Consider the following 8,488-nt stretch of genomic DNA (forward strand, 5'->3'; position numbering starts at 1 on the left):
GGTGAGGGAGGACGTGGAGTGTGTGACAGAAGAGCTCGTCTGTCGTCCCCCCTCAGGGCAGGAATGAGTCCTCACAGAGCAGGTATGTACCCGCTTTGATCTCTAAACACACATACAAACACACTGTCACGCGCTCTCAAACATTTAAATACACACACACACACACACAGCAGGGCTATTCACACACACACACAGCAGGGCTATTAGTTTTTATTATGGTTGTCAATTTCGGTTTATTTCCACTACGTTTTAATGGTGCATAAATAGTTTAGATGTTGATTTTAACAACATTGACTTACATACATAAGATTTTTTTTATGTTTTTGAAATAAGGGGTTATCCAATCATAAATACAGTAAAAAATAGTAATAATGTAAAATATTATTACAATTTAAAAATATCCATTTTCTATTTAAATGTTTTTAAACGTAATTTATTCCTGTGATGCAAAGCTGAATTTTCAGCATCATTACTCCAGTCTTCAGTGTCACATGCTGATTTGCTGCTCAAGAAACATTTCTTAGTATCATCAATGTTAAAAACAGCTGTACTGCTTAATATTTTTCTGGAAACCATGACACATTTTTCAAGATTCTACGATGAATAGAACGTCTAAAAAATATATTTGATCATTTATTTGAAAAAGAAATCTTTTGTGAAATTATAAATGTGTTTACTGTCACTTTAGATTAATTTAATACGTCCTTGCTGAATGAAAGTATTAATTTCTTAATAATATATTAATCTTCTGACCCCAAACAAGCAAGCGGTGGATAGAGAGGTGAAGTCAGACTGTCTGTGGATCTTAACAGTGTACATGTGATCATTACGATCCTGACAGAGAGATGGTGTTTATGAAAACAGAAAGATGAAGAAAGGATGCAAACAAGATATGATCAAGATGATAAGACACTGAGGTGATATGAGGGAGGAAAAATATGTGTTATACGAAGAGACAGACAGAATGTCATGTGCTCTCAACGTTTGATGGGATAATAACAGGTGGTGATGAATATGTGATGAGGCAACATGCTCCGTCTCAGGCAGAGACTGGCACCTGCTGGTCACTATGGGGTTCACTTGGTTTCATTCAAGGACAGCAGCGCTAACCTGCAGAAATGTAACCGTATAGTTCAAAAGTATGGGGTCAGTATGTTTTTTTCTGAATAAATTAATTTGATTCAGCAAGGATGCATTATATTGATCCAATATGACAATAAATGACTTTTTATAATGTTACAAAAGATTTCAATACATTTCAAATAAATGCAGTTCTTTTGAATTCTATGGAATTCATCAAAGAATTCTGAAAACCAAATGTGTCAAGGTTTCTACACAAATGTTAAGCAAACCGTTTTTAAAGGGGTCATATGATGCGATTTCAAGTTTTCCTTTCTCTTTGGAGTGTTACAAGCTGATTGTGCATAGATAAGATCCCTGAAGTTGCAAAGACTAAAGTCTCAAAACCAAAGAGAAAGACTCTGCCACGCCTACCTAAAACAGCTCGTTCTAACACGCCCCCACATATCTACCTCACTATGTGGAAATATTAGCATAATGCAGCCCATGTGCACTCACAAAACAACACGTTGTGCTTTTGTAAAATGATGAAAGCAAACAGGTTGCACTTTCTGCTGTCTAGGTCTCTGTGAACTTGAGCGCGTCAAAAAAAAAAAACCTAAAGCTGCAACCGAAACTCAGTGCTTGCCTCACAGACATGAAAAATATATCTATAGAAAGCAAAATGTCTACTTTTAAATGAACCAATTCAAATGGAAAACAGATATTTTCAGCTCATGTAATCCGTATGAAACGTGCACACAGTCGCATCACTACTGCCGAATTCATCTCGTAAACCGGAACAAAGAAAGCACTAGTTTATCAGTGAATTATTAAAATGTTAATGCAGTCTCCTTACTGTTTTTCACAGACACATTCATAATCATAGCTTCTGCCGGTGTCTTCGCAGGGCATTTACGTTCGAATAAGACAACGCTTGAATGCTGCTGCGTTTCAGAGAGACCTCCTTACTGAAGTGAAAGTGTTGGCTGGTGTCACATCTCGCGAATGCGCCGACGGATCTCCACCAAATTCGGGGATCCCTTCAGCTTGAGGAGCCCTCTCGAACGCCACCCTCCACACGTCGGTAACCCCCCTGGATCGCTAGATCGGTCGGCGCCGAACCGCGAATTTAACCGCCCTTAACTCCCGAACCCCGGGGGCCATCGATATGGGGGTGGTCTAATTCAAAATAGGGCCTCGAGATGTACACTCGATTCGCGTTCGGGATGAAGGGATCCCCGAATTTGGTGCAGATCCGCCGCACCGTTACAGAGATATGGCCGTTCAAAGTTTCAATGGTTTTCCATAGCCTTAAGCTTTAAAGCTTTTCATCCAGGTCGCCAGAAGCAAACAATGGAGCACTGGACAAACTAAGTAATTACACCATTTCAAGCATTTTATCTGCGTTATATGTTCTGTAAAAAAAAAGTTTCATATCGGCCGATAATACTGGCTAAACGATATATCGGTCGGGCTCTAGTGGAGATGATGAGTCAGTGTCGTTGACTTCGTCACTGCAGCCGAAAATACAGAAAACACTAGTTTGTCAATTAATTATTGTAATGATAAGGCAGTCTTCTTGCTGTTTTTTCCCTGACACATTCATAATCATTACTTCAGCAGTGTGCTGCGGCAAGCTTTATGTGTGTACTTGATAGGCTATAGGCAATTAAAGGCTCATTATTATGAATTGTATGGTTTATTAATATAAATGTGCGATTAGTTGACTAAATGAACAACTATTGGTCGATCAGAAAAATCTTTAGTCGAGGACAGCCCTAGTAAAAACCTTTCGACAGAGCACAAATTTACACTGAACAAACATGTGTTCTCACTCTTCATCATTATCATCATCGTCATCATCATCTTCATCACTATCCTCATCTTCATCTGTGTCCATTTTCAGCTTTTTCTGAAATGACAGAACCAAATCATTGGAAACAGAACAAAGTAAATGGGCTCTGGCAGTAAAACCTGAATGGAAGTGACTTGTGAGATACCAGAGGAAAGTGTAATATACTATATTTTTAAAAAACATTTATTAATGCATTAAATTGTCTTTATTTTACCACGAGTAAATCGCAACAACAGCCCTTAACCCTAGTAAAAACACTGTAAGTGACAGCCTCTCATGGCTTACTGCTTCAGTAAGAATTCTGGGATCTTTTCAACACTCTGACAAAAGATTTCAAACAGACTCCCTGTGTATCACATTGATGACAAGCTGTTGCTTGTCTCAGACACTTATCTAGAGGATTAAGTGTGTATTGAACAATGTGTCTCTTTATTGAGATTCCACAAAAGTCAACAGGGCAACCTCACAGTTTCTTTTTAAATATTTCTCAACACCCACTTAAACCCTTCTCATGTCTTATTAACAAAAGAAGGTACCACATTCTGTGATAAATACATTGCAAAAATGATCTTCTTCCTTATTATTTTTGTCTTATTTCCCAGTACAATATCTGTGCTTAAAATAAAAAAAAATATCTGGTGTAGGAAAAACTTAAAAGGGAAAATAAGATTGATAGATTTATATTGATAGATTTATAACCCATTGATAGATTTTTTTTTCTTGTTTTAAGCATGAACTCTTAATTTTTCAGAAAACAATTTTGCTTTTCAAGTAGTTGTATCTTGATCTAAGAATATTTGTACTGGGAAACAAGAAAAATGTCAAGTAAGATTTTTTTTTTTTTTTGCTGTGTTAAGTATCTATCTCTGTTTATATTTAAATTAAGACTTTTTTTTTTTTCAAAGTGTACTGCACCAAAAAACAGTCATAATTTAGTAGCTTTTAATGAATTGTGTGGAAACAGCATTATTTGTTGTGTGGTTAAAGACAGATCACCTGAGGCACTTTTGCAAGGGTCATGTTGGACGGTCTCTTCACTGGTGATGTATTATTCTCCTCCTCTTCCTCATCCTCATCATCTGATTCCTTCACACCTGAGCAAACCACAGAGATCTCCAGACATCAATAACTGTGGTTTAAATAAAAACAAAACAACTTCACATGTCCAAGCTTGTATGACAAAACCAATCTGACCATGTAAGTGGAGGCCTAAATGCTGCACTCGTTTAATATCCGGAGAATAGAACTGACATGCTGAAAGCGTCTGATCAGCATGTGTAAACATATGGAAGCGATTATATCAGAGAAAATGGTGTTACATGGTGCGGGTTCATTCATTTTGAGTCCGTGTGGAGAGAGAGGGGCCCTTTAGGATGGCCAGATTACTCCCATGGACGTCGCATCAAGCAGAAAGAATAATTTCACCAGAGAGAAGAGAAGAGTAAACAAGAGTGGAAGACGACACACCTGGCAAAGGGCTTTCCTGAACTCTTGGTTTTCAGTGGTCGTGTTCAGTCCTAACAAACGAGAAAAGACAAAAAGTACTCACTGACAAAATGCTGACCGCTGATGTAGACCGGCCCCGCTCCAGATTGCAGGCGAAAGGACACAGGAGGCGTGACCTCAAAACCTCCCAGACTTAGCTAGAGGGAACATGCAGACACACATATTACTGTAATCCAAACTGAGCGAGAATGATCAAACACTAACAATAGCAAAATGTTTCCTTCATGCTCTATTTTTAGAACACAATCAAACAAAAATTAAGCATCTTGAAATGACCACACAGAGGCTCTGTTCTAAAACTTACCTAACCTTGGATACAAAAGTTTGGGGTCAGCAATGTTTTTTGGGGGGTTTTTTTGGAAAGTAATACTTTTATTCGGCAAGGATGCATTAAAATTGATCAAAAGTGACAGTACAGACATTTATAATGTTACAAAAGATTTCTGTTTCAAATAAATGCTGTTCTTTTGAACTTTCTATTCATCAAAGAATCCTAAAGGAATGTATCCTGTTTTTCTACAAAAATAGTAAGCAGCACAACTGTTTTCAACATTTATAACAATAAGAAATGTTTTTGAGCAGCAAATCTGATTTCTGAAGGATCGTGTGACGCTGAAGACTGGAGTAATGATGCTAAAAATTCAGCTTTGCATCACAGGAATAAATTACATTTAAAATTTATTAAAATAGAAAATAGTTATTTGAAATTGTAATAATATTTCAAAATATTACTCTTATTATTGTATTTTTGATCAAATTAATGCAGCCTTGGTGAGCATAAGAGACTTCCTTCAAAAACACTAAAAAATCCAAACTTTTGAGGAGCGGCGTAAACGATTGAATATTAAAACATATACTATACATATACAAGTGTTCTTCATCAGATGATTTTGTGCTAAAATTAGATGATAAATTATTCCCACCACAAGCAACCAAACAAATTTGTTTCCCAGAAAGAATTCACGACTGGGATCTGTCCTGATCATTCCACGCCAGGACGTCCGAGACAGGCCTCCAGCTAAACATCAGTACATAATTGCGCAACTTGCGAAATACAAGCCACGGCCAAAAATTCTGAATGAACATTCCACTGTGCCAGGCAAAAGCACTTGCTTCGATGGCAACCAGATGCAAACAGCTGAGGGCGCAATGGTCTGCTTAATGCTTTAAATGACAGCTATGAAACTGTTGTAATTACATTGAATGGCGAACAATTCCTCACGTCCAAAATCATCTCAGATGATCTGTTTTAAAGGGGCCATATGATGCGATTCAAGTTTTCCTTTCTCTTTGGAGTGTTACAAGCTGTTCGTGAATAGATAGGATCCCTAAAGTTGCAAAGACTAAAGTCTCAAACCCAAAGAGATATTCTTTATAAAAGTTAAGACTGGTCCACGCCCTCCTAAAACGCCTCGTTTAAACACGCCCCACATGTCTACGTCACGATTTGCTGACTGATGAGTTGATTGTCTCCCGAGAAATCGAGACAAAGCCTTGTAATTAAGGTACAATTATTGCTCGAGTCAGATATCCTGGGGCGTTTGCCAATTTTGGGATTAAATAAACTGAATAAAATCCAAGATCTTACAGACAAGGTCAAAATAACACAAAAAGGGCTTACAAATATGGACAAAACAAATATGCCCTAAAACAAGTGTTAGGAGGGTGAAAATTAATACGCCACCATTAAAAACTCCACCCACCGTACTAATCATACCAGCAGTTGGAATCTACTAGAACACAAAAAATAAGAGTTGCAAACCCTGCATTCTGTTCACTCTGAGCCATAAAACATAGATTCCTCCCGGAGCTCTTTAGAAATGGTCGCATTTTCCATAGCTGACATAAAACAGAGGCGAATATGTCCTGACGTCATGGAGAGCTTGTGCCTGCTGTCCTGATGATGCAACGAAGGCCCAGTCCCTTCCAAAAACAATCTGTCAATCACAAGCCACGGCACAGCTGGAATTTTTATTAGAAACATTCTTCCAATAACATAAAACACCCATAACAGGCATCCCTTCGCAGTATAAATCCATATTCAAGATGTCATTGAGGGTATAACAGCACTTGGCTGCTAGTAATCTATTTTTATTGTACAAAATTAATTTGAGTAAACTTGTAGTATCATCTGCAATATTCATTTCTCTACATTACTTGAAAACTTTTGTCTACAGCAAAATATGATTTGAAGTGAAAGTCTCTCAATTTAAGGACGTTTGGTTACACTTTATGGTGTCCTTTCAGTTATACAATTAAGGCAAGACACTATGGGTAAAATCACTTTTTTCATGCACTGGTAATGGCCCTATGATTTCCGTGATGCGGAAAATGCGAACGGAATCACGGAATCCAGTCATAAAAATGGAATTTACTGTATAACGTGGAATGCCACGGTATTTGCCAAATTTTGGACGAATAAATCAAAAGTACTGTTAAGTCAGTTCACTTCAATCAGATCGCAATATGAGCTAGTGTCTGAATATTAAGGTGCAAAAATACTATTGAATGTGCATCCTGCATGTTCTGCGTGTCTCTGTGTGAATGAATGGCGTCTCACTAAATGAGGACGCTAACACATGAACATCGTCTCCAGAGCTGCTCTGAGAGTCACTTTATTAGCATTTGACCATTTCATTTTAGAAAAATTAATTTTAGTCGTCATATCATATACAAAATAATAAAAGTCCGGTTAAACTTTAAGAAACATTTAAATTATATTAATATATTACTTTTGTACAGTAGAACTTTATTTCATTTACTTAAAGGAGACATATCATGCCCCTTTTTACAATATGTAATACAAGTCTCTGGTGTCCCCAGAATGTGTCTGTGAAGTTTCAGCTCAAAATACTTGAAATAATTGAAAATGCCTATTTTGAGTGGAAGCAGAAACTCGTGCCTGGCTCTTTAAATGCAAATGAGCTGCTGCTCCTCGCCCCCTTTTCCAGAATAGAGCTGTGCCATTACAGCTCATACCTTCTAAAACATCTGTTTTGGTTCTGATTGTCATATTTATCGCACTGAAATCATGCGTTTTAAACCATATGAGTTTAAACTTCTTATATACGGTTTTCTGCGTGCACACATCCGAAGCACACGTACAGAAAGCGCCTGTCACAGCATGTGAGTTCTAAACTAAGTTCTCATTCACACACAAGTTTACGTTAAAAACACACGAGTTACAAAAACAGTCGGTTATGTCTGTGAAGGTAAACAGCTGGGAAATACATTGCATGTTTATTTTAGATCTGTGTGGCAGCAGCAATATACATTAAATAAATCAATAAATCCACTGCTCTCTTGTCTCCTCTGAGGCTGGGACTGTAAACAGTGTTCTGTGCTCGTCTGTGCAGCCAATGACAGAACAGTTAGTATGTTTTGCTCAAACTTTCGCCATGGCATTAGAACTAGTACACCGTTGTACTAATCAAAATGATGGTGCCTTGGGTGTAAACTTACAGATTAAGGGGCGGTAATATTATTAAGGGCCAGAAATCTCCGGTAACACTTACCTACAACAAACTTTACATTTTATCCCTATCCATATTGAGAGGGATTTGTTCATATACTGTATAATTTGCCAAAATCCCCGCAGTAAAAACCTGTGACTCTAATAAGTCAACAAAATAAAACAAGGCTTTTGAGCCTGTCTTTACATTCAGATTTCTGTTCTGGAAATGGTGATGTCTATTAGTTATATGTTCTACCCTACTCACTCACCTAGGGGTGTTTTCACTTAAATACAGATTAATATTAATTATCAATGTGTACTTAATTCAGTAGTGTTAGGGTTAGAGTTTGGTTTAGGGTTAGTTGCAGGTAAATATGCATTATTCACTGTAATAGACCTCAGTCAATGTAGTGCCATATTTAATTTTTAACAGGAATAAAAATGAGACTGTGAGGGACTGAAGTACAGGAATTCAATTGGATTTTACTGTTGTTTAACAACATACCAGTACCAACTGTTTAGACAAAACGTCCTTCAAAAAACTTTCAGTAGAGAAAACTCCATAAAGCAGTTTTGGAAATTAAAAAATATTACATGATCTAGGAGCTTTA

The 8,488-nt window shown here is 37.3% G+C and overlaps 1 pseudogene; it reads right to left on the minus strand.

Annotated features, from left to right (window-relative positions):
* LOC107559253 (nucleophosmin-like) overlaps positions 1–8,488 on the minus strand; it is a 25,764-nt pseudogene that overhangs the window by 15,413 nt on the left and 1,863 nt on the right.

The sequence above is a fragment of the Sinocyclocheilus grahami genome, unplaced genomic scaffold (genome assembly GCF_001515645.1).
Source record: "Sinocyclocheilus grahami isolate Dianchi unplaced genomic scaffold, SAMN03320097.WGS_v1.1 scaffold680.1, whole genome shotgun sequence".
NCBI classification, from domain to species: Eukaryota; Metazoa; Chordata; class Actinopteri; order Cypriniformes; family Cyprinidae; genus Sinocyclocheilus; species Sinocyclocheilus grahami.